Source organism: Scyliorhinus canicula, chromosome 28 (assembly GCF_902713615.1).
Source record: "Scyliorhinus canicula chromosome 28, sScyCan1.1, whole genome shotgun sequence".
Taxonomy (NCBI): domain Eukaryota; kingdom Metazoa; phylum Chordata; class Chondrichthyes; order Carcharhiniformes; family Scyliorhinidae; genus Scyliorhinus; species Scyliorhinus canicula.
This window is the reverse complement of record NC_052173.1, coordinates 18,926,847-18,952,933: the sequence shown is the minus strand read 5'-3', so window position 1 is coordinate 18,952,933 and position 26,087 is coordinate 18,926,847.

Genomic DNA, 26,087 nt, shown 5'->3' with positions numbered 1-26,087 from the left:
TTCTACTAACTGAGCCAGTTCGAATATGCCATTCATCACTTGCCAAACTGGACTGTGCAGGTTTAGCCGATTAGTTACCGGAATGTGGTTAAGACACACGTACGGGAGAATGTTGCCATGGCAGTGCCAAGGAGGGAATGGGGGTAAGATGGAGAAGGGAAAGGTAACATCAATGTAAGCGGATGCGTTAAGCCAAACTTTGCGTGCACCTATATTTGTACTTAAGCTGGGGAGCATTTCATTTTTTAAAATAAATTTAAAGTGCCCAGTTCCTTTTTTCCAATTACGGGGCAATTTAGTGTGGCCAATCCACCTACCCTGCACATGAAAAAAAAAATGAAAATCGCTTATTGTCACGAGTAGGCTTCAATGAAGTTACTGTGAAAAGCCCCTAGTCACCACATTCCGGCGCCTGTCCGGGGAGGCTGGTACGGGAATCGAACCGTGCTGCTGGCCTGCTTGGTCTGCTTTAAAAGCCAGCGATTTAGCCGAGTGAGCTAAACCAGCCCCTATTTCCCTATCTTTAGGTTGTGGGGGCGAAACCCACGCAAACACGGAGAGAATGTGCAAACTCCACACGGACAGTGACCCAGAGCCGGGTTCGAACCTGGGACCTCGGCACCGTGAGGCAGCAGTGCTAACCCACTGAGCCACCGTGCCACCCCGCTGGGGGAGCATTTCAAAAGTTAAAGATTTTTAAAACAAAAACACAGCGTCAATTCTCCACCGGCCGAATTCTCCGTGTTCCCCCGACAGTGCACCCCTTCCCGTGGGAAATCCCATGGGCCAGAGGCGGGAATGGAGAATCCCGCTGCCAGTGATGGCGGCTGCTGAGAAACATGCGGCTGGGGTGGCGGGCAATTCACCCCAATTCTTCTCAAATAAAATACTCAGAAAAAAGGCCTCTACATTTCTTCCAATGCAGCTGCCAGGGTCTGTGACAATTTTCCTTATTATGCACGACATGCATCCTACGCAAGTGTGATAATTATAATACTGATTAGTATTCTCACAGCACATTTTTTGTGTGTTTTTGTGAGAAGTTCTGGATTCCTGTCTGGGTGTATTTAACCCACTGCTATTCTGCTAACTTCTAGAATTCATAATGGAACCTACTGTACCAGCGAATTGCACACAGGCAAGTTGATCAGAAGAATGAGGCTGCATCTTAATTCGGCTGCTGTCCTCAATTCCCCAGTACAGTTCATGATTATTCATTCTAAGTATCAACTTCTGTCTGAGGAATTGCTTTGTCTGCAGCTTGTTACAACAGTTGTACGTACTCCATATTCCTGTGTGCTGGCTGATTGGTTGTCACGTGTAAAATATTACAGTATCTTGTAAATATATCCTCATTTAAGGTCAAACATCCTGAATGAAGTATGGACAAATCAGAATGTTGCATTTTCAGGTCCCGTGAAGGTGATGGACAAACAGGAGTGCATCACAAGCCAGTAACAACATCGAGATTCAAAGGTGTCACAACTTGCAAGAGGAAATTATGACAAGTTAAGAAAGTTATCTGAACCTGATAGATAAATTCTTGATGTCGCGAGGAATTAAGGGCTATGGGGAGAATGCTGGGAGGTGGAGTTGAAATGCCCATCAGCCATGATTGAATGGCGGAGTGGACTCGATGGGCCGAATGGCCTTACTTCCACTCCTATGTCTTATGGTCTTATGGTCTTATGTGTTACAGCCTCAAGAAATATCTCCACGTATCATTTCCTCTTACTGATATTTTTCCTCGCAAGAATTTGGACGCTAACACAAAATGGCTGGGGAAAAGAAAATGGAGTGAGGTTCACAGAAGACGGAACAGGGGTAATCGATAGGCTGGGTTGGCGATGGAAGGGAGTATGGCCGTAATTTCCTGGCCATTCGCTGGCAGCGGGATTCAATCTTCCCGCCGCTTGTCAATGGGATTTCCTATTGACGCCACCGCACGTCACCAGGCAACCCACTGGCAGGGGCACACTGCCAGGGGGAAAAGTGAATCCTGACGACCGGACAATTCTGGCCAATGTTCTAAATCAGGAATGCCTTCCAGAACCAAGAACTGACCCTGTATTTTCACCAAAATGACTCAGAATTTTATACTTCAATCAACCGTAATAAAAGTGTTAGAAAATATAAATTTTAACAAAAAGTTTGGAAAAACCAGGATTCCCCAACTAAAAATAGAACAAACGGCCTTATCACTCCCAACTACATCGTTAAATTGTGCAAGAGGCCCCTCGCGAGATTTGTGACGCTTTAGACGCCTGGCAAGTTCTAACGCGATCTAACGAGACGTCGCGATCTGCATCTTGCCCTCACTGGGCAGATTTACAGATTTAAATATTTAAGTGAGCAGTGAGCTTCACTTGTATATGTCAGATTTTCTCAAGGCCTGGTGTTGGAGACCTTGCCATGGCGTTGTTTAACATTGATCCACACTAGCGTGACCCAGGCGTAACAGTACCTGGGAGGGCGGGGTCTCCCAGGCCACTGGAGACCCCCGGATGGTCAGCCTCTTGGCAGGGTGGTACCCAGGCACTCCTGCTGCAACCTTGGCACTGCCAGCCTGGCACCCCTGCACTTCCACCCGGGCAGCCTGACAGTGTCACCCTGGCCAGAGGTCGGGGTAAGTGTGGCCTTGGGGTGGTGTCCCTCACCGAGGCCAATACAAAGCAGAGCCCCGTTTGAAACGTGGTTGTTCTCAGCACTGCAGGCACCGAGATATACCCCGCTAAACGTGCCCAAAACGAGACTCTTGTTTTCCTGTTACATCGCGCCCTGAGAGTTGTGAGGGAGATTGATGGTGCAGAACATTGATGTGCACATATGGAAAGGACTGGTTTAGCACACTGGGATAAATCGCTGGCTTTGAAAGCAGACCAAGGCAGGCCAGCAGCACGGTTCAATTCCCGTACCAGCCTCCCCGAACAGGTGCCGGAATGTGGCGACTAGGGGCTTTTCACAGTAACTTCATTTGAAGCCTACTTGTGACAATAAGCGATTTTCATTTCAATATTGAAAGAATTGCTGTACATGATAAAATGGCGTGCATTTTAATAGTTCGAAAGGTCACCCAGTACCCAGAAGGTTAATATAACTGTAGTCGATCATTTTATGTGATACAAATCAGACATTGTTCTTTGATGTAAAAAACAATCCCAGTCACAGTATTTCACGCTTTGTTTTATGTTTGACATTTTTTTCGCACTTTGATGTTCAAAGGTAGTTCTGTTGGTAATTTTCTCTGAGAGTGAACCGGGCCTGGTTCTGTTGGTAATTTTCCCTGAGAGTGGCAGTGAACCGGGCCTGGTTCTGTTGGTAATTTTCTCTGAGAGTGAACCGGGCCTGGTTCTGTTGGTAATTTTCCCTGAGAGTGGCAGTTAACCGGGCCTGGTTCTGTTGGTAATTTTCCCTGAGAGTGGCAGTGAACCGGGCCTGGTTCTGTTGGTAATTTTCTCTGAGAGTGAACCGGGCCTGGTTCTGTTGGTAATTTTCCCTGAGAGTGGCAGTTAACCGGGCCTGGTTCTGTTGGTAATTTTCCCTGAGAGTGAACCGGGCCTGGTTCTGTTGGTAATTTTCCCTGAGAGTGGCAGTTAACCGGGCCTGGTAGGGGAGTCCACGGGTAGAATTTTCCCATATTTTCTCACAGTGTTGGTCCCAGTTAGAAAACTGGGGAGACTCCCACCGTTGGGAAAATTCACCGTGATTCACACCGTGCTAGCCCTTGCCTCTGATTCGCTTGTCCCGGGAACACTTAATCTCTGCAGCGAGTGGGGCACTCATGTTAAACTCCGCCCCCATCACTTGTCCCAAGTCCAGTCAGGGAATGGCTGCCATGAAGACAGTGAGGGAGCCCTCACCACAGCCACCCAGAGTCATGCCCAAGCTGAGAACCCTGCCCCGTTTGAGGACAGAGCACTTGAGCTGGCCGGGGAGGAGCAGGACCACAAGCAAGAGACAAAAGTGAGAAGCCTCAACACTCAACATGGTGCAAGCCTCACGTGAGTTAACTTTCTCCCATCAGTCTGCCCCTGTGATGCACTAATGCCATCTTGCTTCCCTTGCAGGGCAATCAGTCAACCGGCCCGGACCACCTCGTGCCCGCTGGATACTAGCACCTCGGTGGGGTTGAGTACTAGACAGGCTTCTGGGTCACTCACTGGTGATAACCTCACAGCTGATGATCCACAGCAGGTGGAGGCAGGGACGTCCCAGGGAACCGGCACTCGGAGGGATGCTGGAATCCAGGACACTGCTGAGCTCCTGGCCGATGTGCCCCTGGGTCCGGTCATCCCAGAGCTGGTGGAACTGTAAAGGCAAAGTCACGAGTGTCCGGAAGGGAGGAGTCCCATCGCCTTCTGTCCAAGGAGATGATGCTGTCGCTCCTACGCAATGAGGCCGGCACTGCGAGGGTGGCGTCATCAGTGGAGATCTTGGACCTTGGTGATTGATGTGCACATCATGGTGGGGGATGTCCGCTCAATGGCTCAACTCATGACCTCAATGGCTGAGGGCATGACCTCCATGGCTAAGGGCATGACCTCCATGGCTGAGGGCATGACCTCCATGGCTGAGGGCATGACCTCCATGGCTGAGGGCATGACCTCCATGGCTGAGGGCATGACCTCCATGGCTGAGGGCATGACCTCCATGGCTGAGGGCATGACCTCCATGGCTGAGGGCGTGACCTCCATGGCTGAGGGCATGACCTTCATGGCTGAGGGCGTGACCTCCATGGCTGAGGGCATGACCTCCATGGCTGAGGGCGTGACCTCCATGGCTGAGGGCATGACCTCCATGGCTGAGGGCATGACCTCCATGGCTGAGGGCGTGACCTCCATGGCTGAGGGCATGACCTTCATGGCTGAGGGCGTGACCTCCATGGCTGAGGGCATGACCTCCATGGCTGAGGGCGTGACCTCCATGGCTGAGGGCGTGACCTCCATGGCTGAGGGCGTGACCCCCATGGCTGAGGGCATGACCTCCATGGTTCAGGATTTCAACAGCATGGTGCAGGCACTGGTGGAAATCCATGTGTGTCTGCGCTAGAGGACGACGGGGCTTCTTGATCTCAGTCCAGCTGTCCCTCTATCACATAGAGGAGCCCAGGCCCCCCCTGGCAATTGAAGGGAAGAGGACTAGCAGGAACGCAGCCCGGGGTCCTGCACCCAGGAGACCGTGGGAATATCCAGCCCATCCGACATCCCCTCCCTGTGAACAACACACCTCCAGCTCTGCACACTGAGGAGGGCAGCACTGCAACAGCCACGCAGCTTGAACGTAGGCCCGGGCCCTCAAGGTCCAGGATCCCAGGGGACACCCATCCAAGCTAATCTCAGGCAACAGGGCGTGGGAGTCAGCAGACTGCCTCAACCTCAGCTGTGGATCTTGGGGATAGACGTAGTGGGAAAATGGGGAGAGGAAGAAGCAATAGGTACCTAGTGGGCAGAAGTCAACCTTGGCGCTAGCAGAGATAAGTCATGGCTGTAACAGCGCACAGGAAGGGATGTCTGTGTACCAGCCACCGTTAAACATCGAGGCTCACAGCCATGAAGGAGTGAGTGCCTGTGAATGACCCCACTCCCCGAGATGCTGAGACCGAACACCCCCCCACCACCCCGCACCGACCCCGAGTTGCACTTATCTCGATCCCCCGCATCCTCTCCGGCACCCCTTTGCCACTGGCACCCTGGAGGGTGATGTCGACCTGACCACTCACCTCCGAGGTCAGCTTGCCAGGGTCTCATTCTTACACAGCTGTTGTAAATGGCCCTGCCGCCCGATGATCTTTCAGTGAGGGAGGAAGCCAGGGCAGGAAGGCCTGCGAATAAGATGCTAATTTAAATGAGGTTCCCAACCTTCCGTGATGGGATTCTGATTATGTCAGCGGGAAGGGGCCTGGATAATTGGAAAACGCGATCTTGCCGGGGAGAATTGTGTATCCTGAGTCTCGCCATATTTTGCGCCGGCGTTGGTCGCTAACTCGGGCTGAAAATCGCCCCCAACATTCTGCCCGTAATTCACTGGCAGTGGGACGATTTGCCTCAAAGCCAGAAGGTTTCGGGTTCAAATCCTACTCCAGGACTTGAGCACAAAAATCAAGGCTGACATTCCAATGCAGGACTGAGGGGCCGCTGTATTGTTGGCGGTACTGCGTTTTCGATGAGAAGTTACACCAAGTCGATGTCTATTCTCTCAGGTGGACCATGGGGGAGACTGGAATATCCCACCTTGATTATCTGCTCATTATCACATTGCTGTGTGTGGGATCTTGCTGTGTGTGAATTGGCTGCTGCGTTTGCAACAGCGACTACACTTCAAAAAGCTCTTCATTGGCTGTAAAACACTTTGGGATGCCTGATGGTGATGAAGGGTTGGATATAAATGCTACTCGTTTCACCCCATTGCTCAAGTGATTAAGGCACGTTACCTCAGACTTCAGATCCCAAATCAAATGCATTTTAGGTCCAAGCAGGTGAGATGGGTAAGGACGGAGCAGGTCACAGTCACCTGGAACAAAGCATTTTTTAAAAAAAGGTGCTGGGCGAGATTCCCGTCCGCGCACCATTTCGCTGGCGGTGGGATTCTATCTTCCCGCTGTTTGTCAATGGGATTTCCCATTGTAACCGTCCCACGCTGCTGGGAAACCTGTGGGTGGGGACGCCATGACAACGGGAAAAGTGAGTCGCACACCACACCCCCGCTCTCCCTCCCCCCCCCCCCCCCACCACCACCACCACCCCGCGATCCTCAGCACATCCCGCGCAGCGTATCCTCGGCTGCCATTTGTTTCGAATCACAGTGAGTGTGAGAGCACCCAGCATCTCTGGGACAAAGTGTTGATGGCGGTGTGCCCAAGAATCAGGGCAAAGAATGAGGAAAGATGGGTGGGTGGCATGATGGTAAACCAGGCGGCAACACGGATTCACACACACCCGGTAGCATGGTGGTTAGCATAATTGCTTCACAGCTCCAGGGTCCCAGGTTCGATTCCCCGCTGGGTCACTGTCTGTGCGGAGTCTGCACATCCTCCCCGTGTCTGCGTGGGTTTCCTCCGGGTGCTCCGGTTTCCTCCCACAGATGTGCGGGTTAGGTGGATTGGCCATGATAAATTGATCTTAGTGTCCAAAGTTTGCCCTTAGTGTTGGGTGGGGTTACTGGGTTATGGGGGTAGGGTGGAGGTGTTGAACTTGGGTAGGGTGCTCTTACCAAGAGCCGGTGGAGACTTGATGGGCCGAATGGCCTCCTTCTGCACTGTAAATTCTAAATTCTATGATACCCTGCATTCTCCATAGAAGAAGAATCATAGAATCTCTACAGTGCAGAAGGAGGCCATTCGGCCCATTGAGTCTGCCAACTCTCCCAGCCTATCCTCATAATCCTTTAACGCCACCTTCGCTACACATCTTTGGATGCTAAGGGACAATTAAGCATGGCCAATCCACCTAACCTGTACATCTTTGGACACTAAGGGTCAACTTAGCATGGTCAATCCACCAAACCTGCACATGTTTGGACACTAAGGGACAATTTATCATGGCCAATCCACCTAACCTGCACATCTTTGGACTATGTGAGGAAACCGGAGCACCCGGAGGAAACCCACGCAGACAGGGGGAGAACGTGCAGACTCCGCACAGACAGTGACCCAGCGGGGAATCGAACCCAGGTTCCAAAAGGTTATGTGGGGTTACAGGGATAAGGTGGGGGAGTGGGCCTAGGTAGGGAGCCGATGGGCCGAATGGCCTCCTTCCGCACTGTTGGAAGTCTATGATTCTGTGTGCAGCACATACCAAAAGTGGCCTGGAAATGAACATGGTTTCAGAATTTATCCTTTTGCGTGGAGGAGGAAGGTCAAAGGTGCATTGACACTAAATCTGGAGCGTTGGGATGATGCAGTTTGACTTTCCGCTGACATTGAAGTTGTGGAAATTCAGCTTGGATGCAGAGTCAGGGGCCAACCTGACGCCAGAGTGAAATGGATTAAAAATCCCTGGATGAAGGCGTCTCACTCTGTTTCACTTCAAAATCAGTTTGGCCTCTGTACAGCACAAATGTGCAATTGGTGCAAAGCCCAAATTAGCAGCTGTGCTGAACTTGCAATATAACTGCAGTAGCAGAGGATCAAATCTCCCGTAGCAAATTCACAACTTTATCCCAAGGTGAGCAGAGACATCTGTAAGAGGCAGAGCAATCACAGGTGCTCCACCCTCACACCGTCCTATTAATAATAAAGAAGCTGAATGAGAAAATGCTAATGAGGCCCAAAGGACTAATCTCCCAAACTGGTACTTAACAGGTACAGTACTGCAAAAGGAACAAGTTCATTCTTACCTCCTGTTACATGTACATTTATTTTTTACTTGAAAGCTGTTATTTGCTCCCATATTCCAGGAAGGAAGCATTCCATTACAATGTCAAATTTAAACTGCCATTTAAAAAAAATATTTAAAAGGTTGTCGAGGCAGCTGAAACCAGCTGTCAATATGGTGGCAAAATGTGGTGAATATGATGGGCTGGATTCTCCAGTTTCCCCAGCCACCTGTTTATCCGTGGCGCATTGTTAGCTGGCGGCGGGATTCTATATTCCCACCGCTTGTCAATGGAATTTCCCGTTGAAACCGCCCCACATCTCCAGAAAACCCACGGGCGGGAGTGCGCTGCCGATGGGAAAGGAGAATCCCAACGGCTAGAGAATTCCAACCATTTTATTATCGGGCCCAGGTCTGTTCAAATCAAAACTGGTAAAGAAGAAGACTCCACAAATACTGCACTATCCCATTCCTCGACCAATAAAAAGATTTAAAACAAGGTCGTTGAAAACTCCAGTAGACTGCTGGGTAATCTCTTCAGCTCTGTTATGCTCAGTTCCAGTTATATTTGTCAATTCAACTTAAAATCTGAAGTGTACAACACGGTTTCCGCCATGAAAGCTGAGATCTCTTTATGTTAACCCAAAGTGGCTTGGGAAGTACTATTCAGTTACATTGCGAAAGGTTTAAAGGGATCTTGGGACACAGTTTCGAGCGTGCTGGAGGATAGTTCACAGAGGATTAGACCAATCAAGAGCAACTTTTATCAGAGAGCAAATGAGGGCCCATGTCTAAATCTATTAGTTTTCACCAGGAAAGCATTGTGAGGGATACCTTTTGTATAATTATCAATTTTCCTTTCTTTACCAAGGGGGATGATGTTCAGCAAACAATATGATCTTTCAACTCCGCTACACGGACAAGGGCCAGCACAACTCTGCTTTAACGTCTCATTTGTAAGATGTCACCTCCAACAGTGGAGCACTCTGTCAGTGTTGCACCAAAAACGTGGTGTGTCTAACTCATGAGTGCCAACAACTGAGCTAAACTGCAAACTGAACCCAGATTCTTTGAGCTGAGTCTACAGTTTTAATTTAATTCGTTCTTGAGATGTGGGCGTCGCCAGCTGGGCCAGCATTTATTGCCCCTCCCTAATTACCCTTGAACTGAGTGGATTGCTCGGCCATTTAAGTGGGGGGGGGGGGGCAGTTGAGAATTAGCCACATTGCTGTGGGTCTGGAGTCACGTGTAGGCCAGACCGGGTAAGGACGGCAGATTTCCTTCCCTAAAGGACATTACAGAACCAGATGGGTTTTTACAACAATCGGCAATGGTTTCATTTGACTTTAAATTCCAGATTTATTTATATTTTTTATAAATTTAAAATATCCAATTATTTCTTTTTTACCAATTAAGTGGCAATTTAGCGTAGCCAATCCAGCTAACCTACACATCTTTGGGTTGTGGGGGTGAAACCCACGCAGACACGGGGAGAATGTGCAAACTCTACATGGACAGTGACCCAGGGCCGGGATCGAACCTGGGACCTCGGTGGCATGAGGCAGCAGTGCTAACCACTAGGCCACCGTGCCACCCCCATTAATTGCAGATTTTAGTGAATTCAAATATCACTATCTGCCATGGTGTGATTCGAACCCAGGACCCATTACCCTGGGTCTCTGAATTACGAGTGATGTGACTATACCACTCCACCACTGCCTTCCCATGGCTCGGTGCGATAAGCAGGCATTGCCTCAATTCTTTAGAAATAATCTCCAAAATATTATATTTGCTGGAACTACATTCATTGTGAGATGCACCATTGATTTCAAGACTGGGAAAGTAAATGTAACATTGCTCCCTCATCACCTCAACCAGTGATTAGTTGAGACTGGAAAGTCCACCTTCAATCCCTGACCCGTACTGAATGAAGTGATCTTAGCCAGGATTGCCGTAGAGACAATTGACTTTGGTCCTCAAGATTAGGATGGAGAATGCTTGGATTTCCAATCTTGATCACTGTAGCTGAGGACAGGATCAGGCACGATATGTAGCCCGTACATTATTTCAAAACCCTCTACCCACAACTAGTGGTGCACCAAGACAGATTTTCATCTGTTTCCATAGCTAGTAATTCCCGGAAGCCGCTAGTCTGTCGCCAGGGGCTTAAAGCTTGAGGGCCGCCACTCCACATCAAGGATGGCTAACCAAGAATTTCTCCCACTCTTACCGCCAGCTACTGGCATGCCTGAAAGGATTCGCCGCTTGACACTCAACCCGTTTGACCACGTTACGAACGCACCTTCCTTGGCCATCAATTCCTGGGGTGGGACTCGAACCAGGAACTTCTAACTCAGAGGCAGAGGCTGCCCACTGCGCCACAAGAACGTCACCCTCTAACTTAGCTTCACCTATTTGGCTTGACCTGTGAACAATGGCAATTCATATTTTAAAATACCACCTAAAAATATCTATAAGTTTTGTCTGAAGCTCACTGGATGTCTGAGCCAATAAATGTTAAAATATAAATACAATAATAAATGTATTTCTACATTACTCAAGTTTTATCTAGCCCGTAAACCACCTAGATGGCTGAAATCTGAGCTATTCAGACCAGGTTCAATCAATGTTTCATTAACTGAACTCAGTCGGACCGAGCTGTAACCTACTGTAACCAAAGTCACGATAGGAAAGATTAATTGACGCCAACCCCAATTGTTACACAGTCTCCCCGACTGGCAGTGTGTACATAGACGGTTAGGCGATAAAAAGATATTTCCCAGATATCCATGACAATAACAGTAATTTCTGCCTTTTGTTAAAGTCTCTAGGATTTAAAATGGAGGCTGTTTCTTTCATCAAACGCAAAATGGTGAATCAGAGACAATCTATCTGTATGGACCCACGTAGCTGATAAAGAATTCTCTTTTATGGCTGATGCCAGAATGTTTATAATGTTATTGAGAGCAGTATTTTATCAAGCAAACATGGAATTGACACAAGCAAATTATGATGACAATGAAGATGGTAGCTAAAAGCTCATTGTTAGGGGCAGCACAGTGGCGCAGTGGGTTAGCACTGCTGCCTCATGGCGCTGAGGTCCCAGGTTCGATCCCGGCTCTGAGTCACTGTCCGTGTGGAGTTTGCACATTCTCCCCATGTCTGCGTGGGTCTCACCCCCACAACCCAAAGATGTGCAGGGTAGGTGGATTGGCCACGCTAAATTGCCCCTTAATTGGAAAAATGAATTGGGTACTCTAAAATTGAAAAAAAACTGATTGTCCAACGTGGGGTGAAACTTTTATGTTTGCTTGGGGCTATATCAAAAGAAATAGCCCCACATCAAAAGGCTTGAAGGCTTATATATCCAGATCTTGGCTGCTTGTGTTCTGGTGGAGGTGTTCCAGACTTTATGGATGCTGTGAGCTTCTAGCATCAATGTATAATAGCTCATCCTGAATAATATATTTCAAGATTCTCAACTCAATGTCAAGGAACCAAACAGTTCCGTTCCAAGAGATACATAAAGGTAGCTTTCTAAAAAGAGCATTGACACATCACGGAGTGATTTCAGTGCTGGTTAGCATTTTAGTGATGATTTCGCTTCTCTGTAATTTTATATTTGCAAGTAAATTTAGGTAAGTAATTTAGCCTTTAATCAGGGTAATGTCATGATATTTTTCATCATTGGGATTGATACGAGACATCGTGAGCATCCTCTGCCTTGTCTAATACACGCTAACTGTTAGATCTGGGATACACCAATCCAAATATGACAGAGTATAACTATCTCGCTTCATAGAACATAGAACAGTACAGCACAGAACAGGCCCTCAATGTTGCGCCGAGCCATGATCACCCTACTCAAACCCACGTATCCACCCTATACCCGTAACCCAACAACCCCCCCCTTAACCTTACTTTTTTTATTAGGACACTACGGGCAATTTATCATGGCCAATCCACCTAACCCGCACATCTTTGGACTGTGGGAGGAAACCGGAGCACCCGGAGGAAACCCACGCACACACGGGGAGGACGTGCAGACTCCACACAGACAGTGACCCAGCCGGGAATCGAACCTGGGACCCTGGAGCTGTGAAGCATTTATGCTAACCACCATGCTACCCTGCTGCCCCATGCTACCCTGCTGCTTCAATTTATAGAAGACCTCCATCTGTTCGCAGAAACTGTTGTCAGGCTATTTACATGAGCAAAGGTGTTAGGAAAAAGGCTGAACTGAGACTGTGATGTGTTTCACAGTCAGATAGCCTGCTACCGCTCACTGTCAAAAGTCACACATGAATAATGCTGGCAGAAGGTGCCTCCTGCCACCTGTGGAACTGTACCACAGCGACAGCGATGTTTTCAGGAGTGGCGGGGGGGAGAATGGAAGAGGGGAAAAATAAAACTTACTGACTTATCGGGGATATATAGTTTCAGTTAAGATGAAAAGGTTGGGTTAGCGGCTGGGGAATAGAATGCCCTTGCACCCATTTGGTCACAATGATGCAAGAAAGCTGGCATCAGTGCGGTAAAGAAAGGGGAGAAAAAAATGGAAAATATTCTCTGGCCGTTGGGATTGTGATTTCCCGTTGGCATAGCACCCCCGCCAGCAGGTTACCCATTGGCGTGGGGTGGCTTCAATGGGAACTCCCATTGACAAGCGGTGGGAAGATAGAATCCCGCCTCCAGTGAACGGCGCGCGGCCGAGAAACATGTGGCTGGGGGAGCAGAGAATCATGCCCAAGTTCTGCATTTCTGTAGCACCTTTTATGACCCAAAATGTTCCAAATGAAGTATTTTTGAAATGTAGTCACTGTTGTGCCGTAGGAAACATGGCAGCCAATTTGCACACAGCAAGATCCCAAAACCTCATTCAAATAAATAATTAGATAGTCTGTCTCTGTTGTGTAGGTTGCAGGGCCGTGGTGAGAAGACCTCGACCCTTCATGTTTAACACACAAAAGGGCCGATATGAATATACATGCCTTCCCTTTGCCGCGTGGGGATCTGGCCCCGGGGGGGGGCTCTCTACAGTGGCCTGAAAATCATCAACCTGTTCAAAGTAACTGGAGTTTGGGTAAAATATTTAACACAGCCGTGTTCACACTTGCCTACACAGAGCAGGATGGAGGAAGAGCTGGTGAGAAACATATGTTTCTGTGTCGAGCCATGGAAATGCCTCATCAAAATATCACGCACTGTGTAATATCACGCACAGGGCGTACGGAGTGGGAATGGTTCTAATAATCTATATTGTCACAAGTCATTACAATTGGGTAAATGCAGCTCGGGTTGTGCGGCTAAACCATACAGAGCAAGAAAGTCCCAAGTCCAGTTCTTTGGCTGTGATGAGTTAGCTGAACTCAGCGGGGCAGGAGTTACACACTCCTGGGCCATTAACCAGTGACTCCCGCTGGAACATCTATATCCCAGGGGTCACAGTTTCAGGATACGGCCTAGACTATTTAGGACTGAGATGAGGAAAGATTCCATCCCTCAAAGGATTGTGAACCTGTGGAATTCTCCATCACAGAAGGCTGCGGAGGCCAAGTCACTGTCTTCAAGAAAGAAATAGATCATTTTCTTTTAGATTTTAAGGGCATCAAGGGGGAGAAAGCGGGAATATGGCATTGAGATTGGGGATCAGTTATGATATTGAATGGGGGACACACAGGGGGTATGTCTTTAGTACAGTGGCTACAAAGCACTGACCCTTTGCGTTACTGGAGACCATTGTGTGCGTGTCTCTCTGTAGAAATGCTGCTTCATCCCAGCAAAATTCACAGTGTGTGAAATAACACTCAATGGTTGGCTTGCAAAGCCTAGTGTGGTTCTGTTACGGGTATCAGGACGTACTTCGGGCTCTGTATGAAAGCTGGGAATCCACACCACGCAGAGCACGGCCCAGAATTTCAAGCATTCATTTCACTTGCATACAGCAGAGAAAATAAAGACGGTGCAGATCTATTTTCCTCTTTCATAAGTCCCGACTCTCTCCCATTCATGAAAGAATTTCTCTACTTTCCGACTGGGCAGTGAATGCGGAGAAGGTGTGGGGCTGGAGGAGGTTCTGTGGGTGCGGATGGAGATGGATCCTGGCATTTGCCCCGGGGAAGTATTCCGGGAATCCGGTAGCGGTAACCACGCTGAAGATTTGGGGACAATGCGAGGGCTTCAATTTAAGGGCAGGGTCAAGGGTGAGTCCCAAGAACGAATGTTTATAAAATTGAAATTTGAGTGGTACTGGCACAGTGGGTTAGCCCTGCTGCCTCATGGTGCCGAGGTCCCAGGTTCGATCCCGGCTCTGGGTCACTGTCCGTGTGGAGTCTGCACGTTCTCCCCGTGTCTGTGTGGGTTTCCTCCGGGTGCTCCGGTTTCCTCCCACAATCCAAAGATGTGCAGGTTAGCTGGGGCTACGGGGACAGGGAAGGGGAGTGGGCCTGCATAGGATGGGCTGAATGGCCTCCTTCTGCACTGTTGATAGCCAGCAGCCACCATCAACTCAAGCTTTTATTCTGACAGGTGCAGCAACTTCATACTGGCATTTCCACTATTGCCCCTGGCTGGGAATAAGTTGTTGTTTTCAGGCTGAGAAATCGACAGGGTGGCTGGCACCAGCTAGGGTAGGGGTCCTGCACACCACTTGTACTGTTTCCAGTGCCAATCAGATGCCATCTTGAGGGAGTCAGTACAACAACAGGCTCCTTTACAATTACTTCACTTCAACTGGTGCTATCTGCAACATGTGATTTGTAATGGTTCAAGCAGTGAAGTACGAAATAGGGAAGGAGGTGTACCCGACAATCGAGAAGACTTGTGGCATAGCGGATTGCGTCCCTCCCTCTGAGACAGAGGATCCGGGTTCAATTCCTACTCCAGGACCTGATGGCCAAGGAAGGTGCGTTCACAATTATAATATTCATCGGAGTCCCAAGAAGCTTTAAACTGAAAGGTTTATTCAGTTAAAGAAATGCAAGGCTGCAATGCTGTGGGCAGTACATCCAGTCCCAGCCTGGACCATCCGAAGATGCCGGTTCCAATACTGGCCGGCGTTTATCTGCCCGATTCAACGGGCTGTGTTATTAAACCTGCACCCCTCAATGGGGAAGCTCGTATTGCAGGAGGCCCATGGGGAGATCTATCGAATTGTCCCTGTGGCTCTTATCCCCCATAAGATTATGACAACAGTGCGGCCAAACAGATTGAGTATATGTTGCTATTCCTTCCAAAACCACACATACCAATAGCAGGCAGCAAGAGTGGGGGAAATTCCTGGATAGCCAGTGATAGAAAGAAAGTTGGGAGTCTCTACCATCGCTGTCCACAGCCCCAGATTACAACATGCATGTAAATAAAAGTGTGTTACCACAACAACTCGGACTCCCTGAGTGCCCTGTGACACACCCTACCCTACAAATGTTAGAATAATAAAGTTATGGGCAGCACGGTGGCCTAGTGGTTAGCACTGCTACCTCACGGTGCCGAGGTCCCAGGTTCGATCCCGGCTCTGGGTCATTGTCCGTGTGGAGTTTGCACATTCTCCCCGTGTCTGCGTGGGTTTCACCCCCACAACCCAAAGATGTGCAGGGTAGGTGGATTGGCCACGTTAAATTGCCCCTTAATTGGAAAAGAAAAATAATTGGGTACTCTAAATTGATTTTAAAAAAAGCAAAGATCATAATAAAGTTGTATTTTAACCGAGCTGTCCAGGTAACCATGTTAGTAGAGAGAATTATATTTTTGTAACGTCTCCTCTCCAGAAGCTTCCATTGTCGGAGTACCGTTACCTTTCCCTAATCTAAATACGTAACTATTCTCAATGTGTGCATCCGTCGGCGAGTTAAGGAATGAGCAGCTCAAACTCATAATATATCTAACATTCTGTTTGTGTAATAAAAATTCTATATTCAAAGCATATTATTTACACTCGCACAGCAAGTGCAAGGACAGCACGGTAGCACAGTGGTTAGCACTGTGGCTTCACAGCTCCAGGGTCCCAGGTTCGATTCCCGGCTTGGGTCACTGTCTGTGTGGAGTCTGCACGTTCTCCCCGTGTCTGCGTGGGTTTCCTCCGGGTGCTCCGGTTTCCTCCCACAAGTCCCGAAAGACGTGCTGTTAGGTGGATTGGCCATGATAAATTGTCCTTAGTGTCCAAAAAAAGGTTAGGAGGGGTTATTGGGTTACGGGGATAGGGTGGAAGTGAGGGCTTAAGTGGGTCGGTGCAGACTCGATGGGCCGAATGGCCTCCCTCTGCACTGTATGTTCTATGTCTATATCTATGGCACGGGGCATGAATAAAACCCTGGCACTGATTGTTATCTGCTGTGATTATGAGGGATTTATGAATGAGTCTGTATATAAATACAGGATAAATAGATAGCTAGGAGCGAGTGGATTACCAGGTTGTAATCTAATTGAGGCGGTTCAGATAGCATCAGAAATCGTGGGAGTAAATCTTGAGTGGTTTATAAACAACAGCCGACCCTTCCAAGATTAGATTAAAGCCTTCTAATCAGTCCTGTCCATTGCTTGTTATTGATAATACGTGCGGTGTTCGCTATGTTATGTCATTACGTTTTTATTGCCTTGACCGTTTCAGCCATAGTCCTGAGCCCAGCAGCTGTGTGGGGTGAGACTTGGCAACCCATTCTTTTTCCATTTTTCTGTTCTTGGATTTTTTTTGAAAACCTCTCGACATGTGACAGTGTTGAAGCGAGTGCCGATCATGTTGTGATCATTTTTATTTGGTTGTCTAAGTTTTAGCTACTGCTCTTTTGGGTTCCTGGGGTAAGTGATGCTGAGAATAATGAAGTTCCGTGTCACTTGCAACGAGCACCCTCAATGTTTGAAAATGCACCACCTCATGTGTAACTGCCCCTTACACATGACAGACATTCCAGGCCCAATCCCTGGTTGGGCTGACTTAGCCTGTTTCATGGTGTTCGGGGTCACCATAGTTGGCCAGGGAGGGAGTTGGGAGGGAGAGACAAAAACAAGGGTTTCTTCTCCTGGTGGTACATTGGTTAGCACTGCTGCCTCACAGCGGCAGGGTCCCAGGTTCGATTCCCCGCTGGGTCACTGTCTGTGTGGAGTCTGCACGTTCTCCCCGTGTCTGTGTGGGTTTCCTCTGGGTGCTCCGGTTTCCTCCCACAGTCACAAAGACGTGCAGGTTAGGTGGATTGGCCATGATCAATTGTCCCTTAATGTCAAAAGATTAGGTAGGTGTGGTGAATGTATTCACCATAATGCATGCATGATACCATAACCTGTGACCTGTGACCTGGAAGTGGTGAGAAGAACTGCTTCCAGGTACTGTACAGTAACCCCAGTACGGCTCCGCCTCTGGCTCCGCCCACACTGGGGCCAAATATAGGCCGGCCTCTTGTGGGCGGCATTCACCTGAACCACTGACTCTGGCTAGGCACGTTCATGAGTAATAAAGCCTATTGTTCACTCGCTCTCTCTGCCTCACTGTGAATTGAAGGTATATCAATTTATTGATCATAGACAGCACTATGGAAGCTGCTCGAAAGCCAGACAGGCTCGAACTCGACGCCCGCGCGTCCGAAGCCAAGGAAATATTCGAACATTGGCTCCGATGCTTCGAGGCCTACCTCAACTCCTCCACAACGCCTCCCACAGAGACTCTCAAGCTGAGACTCCTCCACACCCGGGTGAACCATCGAATCTCAGTAATGATCGAGAAAGCGGCCACGTACGATGAGGCGGCGGTCGCAACTCTCAAGGCACACTTCATGAAGCCCGTAAATGAGGTGTTCGCCAGACACCTCCTCACTACTCGCCGTTAACGCGCCAGAGAATCACTGGACGAGTATCTCGAAACCCTGACCCTACTCGCGAGGAACTGCAGCTACCGAGATGTGACGGCGGAGGAACATATGAACTCACAGATCTGGGACACCGACGTGCTGGGGGTCCGCTCGAACTATATCAGGCAGCGCCTGCTGGAAAATGGGACCTCCGACCTGCGGGAAACGGTAAAGCTAGCGACCTCGCTAGAGGTGGCCTACAAGAACCTCAGCGTGTTCCCCGCGGGCCTGCCGAACCCCTCGTGGACACCTGCGTACCTGCCCGGATCGCCCCCGTCAGATGCGTCATCGGCAGCGTGCGACTCATGGGGGCCGCCATCTTGGTCGCCGGCCCCAACACTGACCGACACGTGTGACCCATGGAGGCGGCCAGCACCGGCACCGACCAACACATGTGACCCATGGGGGCGGCCATCTTGGTCGCCATCTTCACCCCAGCCCGACACGTGTGACTCATGGGGGCCGCCATCGTGTGACTCCACCGACCACACAGACTACCCGCAGCTGGGCGCAGTCACCCTCGACCAGCCGCAGCCAAAACAGCTGAAGAACTCCATGATGGTCGTCAGGGTCAACGGGCACGAGACCCCTGCCTTTTCGACTCCGAGAACACAGAGAGCTTTGTCCACCCTGACACGGTAAGGAACTGCTCCCTCCACACCTACCCCGCATCACAAACAATCTCCCTTACCTCTGCGTCCCAATCGGTTCAGATCCGGGGGTACTGTATCGCCAATCTCGCGATGCAGGGCGCAGAGTACGCTCGTTTTAAACTCTACGTCCTCCCCACCTCTGCGCCCCCCTACTGCTCGGATTGGACTTTCAATGTAACCACCGAAGCCTGACCCTACAGTTCGGCGGACCCTTGACCCCCCTCGCGGTGTGTAGCCTCGCGACCCTCAAGGTCTCCCCCCTTTCACTCTTTGCGAATCTCACCCCTGACTGTAAGCCCATTGCCACCAGGAGGAGGCGGTACAGTTCGCTGGACATGACGTTTATCAAGTCGGAGATCCAGCGACTGTTGAGTGGAGGGATGATCGAGGCCATCAACAGCCCCTGGGGAGCGCAAGTGGTGGTCGTCTGGACCGGGGAGAAGAATCGGATGGTTGTTGACTGCAGCCAGCCAATTAACCGATTCACACAACTCGATGCGTACCCCCTCCCCCGTATAGCGGAGATGGTCAACCAGATCGCGCAGTACCGTGTGTTCTCCACGGTCGCTCTGAAGTCGGCCTACCACCAGCTCCCAATCCGCCCGGAAGAGCGCCAATCCGCCCGGAAGAGCGCCACTACACTGCACCCCAGACTGAGGCTCAAGCTCCAGACACAACGCCCCTGGAGTCACCACCTGCGCCAACATGCCCGCCGCACCGCCAGAGCTGCGGAGGTCAAAGAGAACGATCCGGCCTCCAGATAGACTGAATATGTAATGACCCCATGTCACCCCCGCTGGATTGTTTATTTTTAAGAGGGTTTGAATGTGGTAAATGTATTCACCATAATGCATGCATGATACCATAACCTGTGACCTATGACCTGGATGTGGTGATATGAACTGCTTCCAGGTACTGTACTGTAACCCCGGTATGGCTCTGCCTCTGGCTCCGCCCACACCAGGGCCATATATAAGCCGGCATCTTGTGGGCAGCATTTATCTGTACTACTGACTCTGGCTCGGCAAGTTCATGACTAATAAAGCCCACTGTTCACTCACACTCTCTGCCTCACTGTGAATTGAAGGTATATCAGTGGGGCTATGGGGTTAAAGGGGGAGTGGACTCAGGTAGGATGTTCTTTCAGAGGGTCGGTGCAGATTCGATGGGCTGAATGGCCTCCTTCTGCACTGTAGGGATCCTATGAATTAGTATCCAGTGAAGCCTTATGAGAAGTGGGCATTAGGTGGCAGAAAGGGTATGTTGTGGGTGTGATGGCTGGATACTGTCAAACATTCCTCTGACACTACTTGTCAAGGTACTGGAAGGAAAGTCATATGTCTTCAGACGAAGAGGGAGAAAATTTGGAAAATACGGGAATGAAATGAAAATTGCAGATGCAATAAATACTGAAATACTACTCACACGTTCACTTACGCCTTTCCATTCTATCATTGTGCTATTACACGTGGGGCAGCTTGGAACCCTGAGTTCTGTCCGAATTCATTACACAAAACAATAGGAAGCACAAAGATTATCAGTGAATTATGGACCGTCAGTTGATTTGGCGAAACATGAAAATCAACAACATCACCTCTGGCTCATGGGTTCAAATATAACCCAGAATGCTCGAGTCAAATGTTGAAATCTTTTCACAAGTTGGAATCCATGGCACAAAACGGCAAATAATTCGCAATGATACTGTGCAACGTTGCCAGTTCTCACCCGTGTTCGTACTAACCAATTGCAAGTGAGTTGTATCAAATAATTGGGCAGCACGGTAGCACAGTGGTTAGCACTGATGCTTCACAGTGCCAGGGTCCCAGGTTCGATTCCCGGCTTGGGTCTCTGTCTGTGCGGTGTCTGCACGTTCTCCCCGTGTCTGCGTGGGTTTCCTCCGGGTGCTCCGGTTTCCTCCCACAAGTCCCGAAAGACGTGCTGTTAGGTGAATTGGACATTCTGAATTCTCCCTCTGTGACCTGAACAGGCGCCGGAATGTGGCGACTAGGGGCTTTTCACAGTAACTTCATTGCAGTGTTAATGTCAGCCTACTTGTGACAATAAAGATTATTATTATTAATTCCTCTTCATTTGCACTGCCTGAATTATGCTCGCCACAGACAGTTCTGGTTTCCTCCAAAACTCAGGCCGCCACGCGCACACGCAAACACGTATGTATTGAGTCACATGATTTTTTGCAGATGCAGCGATCTTTGGAGCTTCTGAAGAAATGAGAGCATCTAATGTAAGAGGTCGGTGGAAGTAGGCCACATGTTAAATCTGTTGACCACACAATGGATTCTGGGACGCAGATTGACACTGCCCCATGGCGATCTGTTGCTGAGCAACCCTCAGTGAGTGGCTTTTAATTACACTGGAGTAAGGTTTGACTGCTTTGATATTCATAAAGAGCAAAATTCTTGAATTTATAAAACACCTTGTCACACCAAAATACCTCAAAGCATTTCAAATACAATGAATTGCTCTGAAAAGCAATGATTCCTGTTATGTAAGTAAACACAACAGCCATAATTCAGATAGCAAGGTTCCACAAACAACAATGAAATTAGTGAACAATCGATTTGTTTTAAGTGGCACTAGGATGGCCAGAATACCTGGAGAATTCCCTATTCCTCTTTAAACAAACCATGAAATCTTTTGCAAGCATCGAACCAGCAAGTTGGGATCTTGTTTAACATGTTGCCTTAAGGGCATTTGTCGCAGTAATATGTAATGTAGCCTGTGTTCCGTGCTTAAGTGGGGCATGACCCCGGAACCTTTGGACTCAGACAAGGGTTCTACCAACTGAACCAAATTATTTCAATCATAGGCAAACATTGTGGCATAATAAAGGCTGCGTATTACAGCCCAGTTGTAAGGTGGAGGCATAAAATGCAACGAGACATTCAAAAGTCCATTGCCTTTGGCGAGATCGGAAAATCCCGTTGGCAGGACAGGATGTAAAAGTCCACCCTATAGGAATGACAATGTAGAAAACTAAAATACTGGGGGCAGCATGGTGGCTCAGTGGCTGGCACTGCTGCCTCTCAGCGCCGAGGACCCGGGTTCGATCCCGGCTCTGGGTCACTGTCCGTGTTGAGTTTACACATTCTCCCAGTGTCTGCGTGGGTCTCACCCCCACAACCCAAAGATGTGCAGGGTAGGTGGATTGGCCATGCTAAATTGCCCCTTAATTGGAAAAAAAGAATTGGGTATTCTGAATTTATTTTAAAAGAAGAAAACCCAAATACTGACCTTGCATTGATACGTGTCGCTCTTCTGATATTGGAAATGTTGAACAAAAATACATTCTATTTAAAAACAAAAAATAAGCAAGAAAGACCCACCTGTGGCTCACTCAGGACGTTAAGGATAGTATTAGATTAAAAGAAGAGGCGTATAAAATTGCTAAGAATAGTAGGAAGTCTGAGGATTGGGAGTGTTTTAGAAACCAGCAAATTGGCACCAAAAGGTTGATTAAAAAAAAGTAAATAAATATAGTAAACTAGACAAAAATATAAAAACAGAGTTATTGTAGACGTAGAAAAAAGGAAGAGAGTAGCTAAAGTAAATATTGGTCTCTTAGAAGCAGAGAGAAGGCAAAGGATTGTGGGGAATGAGGAAATGGCAGTGACATTGAACTAATATTTTCTGTCTGGCTTTACAGTAGAAAATACGAGTTGCACTAAGGTAATCAATATCAACAGAGAAAAATTACTTCAGAAACGTAATGGGCGAATATCCGACAAATCCCCAGGACCTGATGGCCCACATCCTAGGGTCCTAAAAGTGGCAGCTGTAGAAATAGTGGGTGTGCTGCCAATGATTTTCCAAAATCCCTAGATCCTGGAATGGTCCCAGTAGATTGGAAGTTAGCAACTGTAACATCGCTGTTCAAGAAAGGAAGGAGAGAGAAAACAGGGAGCTAGGGCCAGTTAGCCTGACATCAGATGCTGCAATCTATCATTAAGGAAGTCACAACAATTCTCTTTGAAAATCATAGTCAGATCAGAAAAGCCAAGGGAAATGCTGATTCGGGGGATCCACAGATTTGAGCCAGGGAAGTAGGATGACATTTTTGGAAACGGGAGGAGAAGGGGATTAAGACACTAAAAGATTTGTTTCTTGGGGGTCGCTTTGCAGGATTGAAGGAGCTGGGAGCGAAGTATGGGCTGGAGCACGGGGAAATGTTTAGATATATGCAGGTTCGAGACTTTTCCAGAAAGGAGATACAGAGCTTCCCAGAGGAACCGGCTTCCACATTGCTGGAGGAGGTGCTGACGACAGGGGGACTGGAGAAGGGGGTAGTATCGGCAGTTTACGGAGCTATTTTGGAGGAGAAGGTGCCGCTAGAAGGGATCAAGGCAAAGTGGGAGGAAGAGTTGGGAGAGGGTATGGAGGAGGGGTTCTGGTGTGAGGTGCTCCAGAGGGTGAACACCTCCACCTCGTGCGCAAGGCTGGGGCTGATACAGCTGAAGGCGGTGTATGGGGCGCACCTTACAAGGGCGAGGATGAGGCGATTCTTTGAGGGGGTAGAAGATATGTGTGAACGTTGTGGGGAGGGGGCGCAGACCACGTTCATATGTTTTGGTCCTGTCCAAAGCTGGAGGATTACTGGAAGGAGATGTTTAGGGTAATCTCCAAGGGGGTGCACGTGAAACTGGACCCGGGCCCCCGGGAGGCCATATTCGGGGTGTCGGACCAGCCGGGGTTGGAAACGGGTGCGGAGGCAGATATCGTAGCCTTCGCCTCGTTGATCGCCCGAAGGCGGATCCTGTTGGGATGGAGAGCAGCCTCTCCACCCTGTGCCCTGGCGTGGCGGGGGGACCTGCTGGGATGGAGAGCAGCCTCTCCACCCTGTGCCCTGGCGGGGCGGGGGGACCTGCTGGGATGGAGAGCAGCCTCTCCACCCTGTGCCCTGGCGTGGCGGGGGGACCTGCTGGGATGGAGAGCAGCCTCTCCACCCTGTGCCCTGGCCGGGCGGGGGGACCTGCTGGAATTCTTGACTCCTGAAAAGGTCAAATTTGAACTGAGGGGAAGGATGGAGGGGTTCTACATGTCATGGGCGTTATTCATTCTGCACTTTCAAGAACTGGATTACATCGAACATTAGGGGGGGCGGGGGGGGGGGGTTGGAGGGAGGGGGACGGTATGTGTTAATGGTGACTATGGGTGATTCCTGATTCCTTTTTGTAATTTGTTTATGTTAGCATGTGGGCCGATGTCTGGGGTTTGGTGGGAGGATGGGATCGTTGTTATTGATGTGGGGATTGACATTACATTCCTTACTGATTATTGTTTATTGTTGGTGGGTGTAAATTTGGGAGAAAATGTTAAAAAAGAACAGAATAAAAATATTTTAAAAATGAAAAGCCAACATGGTATTGCAAAAGGGAAATCATGTTTGACAATTTATTCGAGTTTTTAAAAAATAAATTTTTCCAATTAAGGGGCAATTTAGAGTGGCCAATCCACCTACCCTGCACATCTTTGGATTGTGGGGGCGAAACCCACGCAGACATGGGGAGAATGTGCAAACTCCACACGGACAGTGACCCAGAGCCAGGATTGAACCTGGGACCTCAGCGCCGTGAGGCTGCAGTGCTAACCACTGCGCCACCGTGCTGCCCCCTATTCAAGTTTTTTGAGGATGTAGCTCAGAGGGTGGGGGTCAGTTACCTGGACAGTTAGTGTGTGGTTCACATTAATGCCAACAGCATGCCAGGCGTGGACTCAGGATTGCCACCTCGCCCTACCTGTAGTAAAAGCCATGGGATATATGTACCACGGTACGGCGAATAATCACCGAGGACCTGCCTTCGGGCGAGGGACTCCTGATGATGGTGAACAGGTCGGGTAGATAAACAGGAACCAGTAGATGTTGTATATCTCACAACACAGTCAGGGTGCCACACAAAATGTTAATAGGCAATATAAGGGCTCAGGGAGTTGAGGGTAATATGTTTGCATGGATAGAGGATTAGAAAGCAAAGTTTGGGCATAAATGGGGCATTTTCAAGTTGGCAGGCAGGGAATCGTGAAGTGCCTCAAGGATCAGTGCTGACACCTCAATCTATATTAATGACTTAGACGTAAAGATAGAGATTAGTGCATCTTGGTTTGCTGACGATACAACTATAGGTGGAAATGTAAGTTGTGAAGAGGACACAGAGAGGCTGGACAGAGAAATAGACAGGGGGCGGGATTGTCTATTTCTGAGACTAAGTGTTGACGCCGGCGTAGGATTCGTGGACTTCTGCAATGGCAAAACTGGCAGCTCACCTCGACCGATTCAGCGACCATTGAGGGGTTAGCACCGGCACCGTCTGGAACACAATCGATTCCAATGGGAAACAGTGCCGGATTCACCAGGTCCATGATTGATACTCGGGAGGCTGACAAGCTGCAACTGCACATACACATTACACTCCCCACACACACTCATCCCAGCCCCACACACACATTACACTCCCCACACACACTCATCCCAGCCCCACACACACATTACACTCCCCACACACACTCATCCCAGCCCCACACACACATTACACTCCCCACACACACTCATCCCAGCCGCACACACACATTACACTCCCCACACACACTCATCCCAGCCTCACACACACATTACACCCCCCACACACACTCATCCCAGCCCCACACACACATTACACTCCCCACACACACTCATCCCAGCCTCACACACACATTACACCCCCCACACACACTCATCCCAGCCGCACACACACATTACACTCCCCACACACACTCATCCCAGCCCCACACACACACATTACACTCCCCACACACTCACCCCAGCCCCACACACACATTACACTCCCCACACACACTCATCCCAGCCACACACAGACATTACACTCACCACACACACTCATCCCAGCCTCACACACACATTACACTCCCCACACACACTCATCCCAGCCGCACACACACATTACACTCCCCACACACACTCATCCCAGCCGCACACACACATTACACTCCCCACACACACTCATCCCAGCCGCACACACACATTACACTCCCCACACACACTCATCCCAGCCGCACACACACATTACACTCCCCACACACACTCATCCCAGCCCCACACACACATTACACTCCCCACCCACACTCATCCCAGCCGCACACACACATTACACTCCCCACACACACTCATCCCAGCCGCACACACACATTACACTCCCCACACATACTCATCCCAGCCACACACACACATTACACTCCCCACACACACTCATCCCAGCCGCACACACATTACA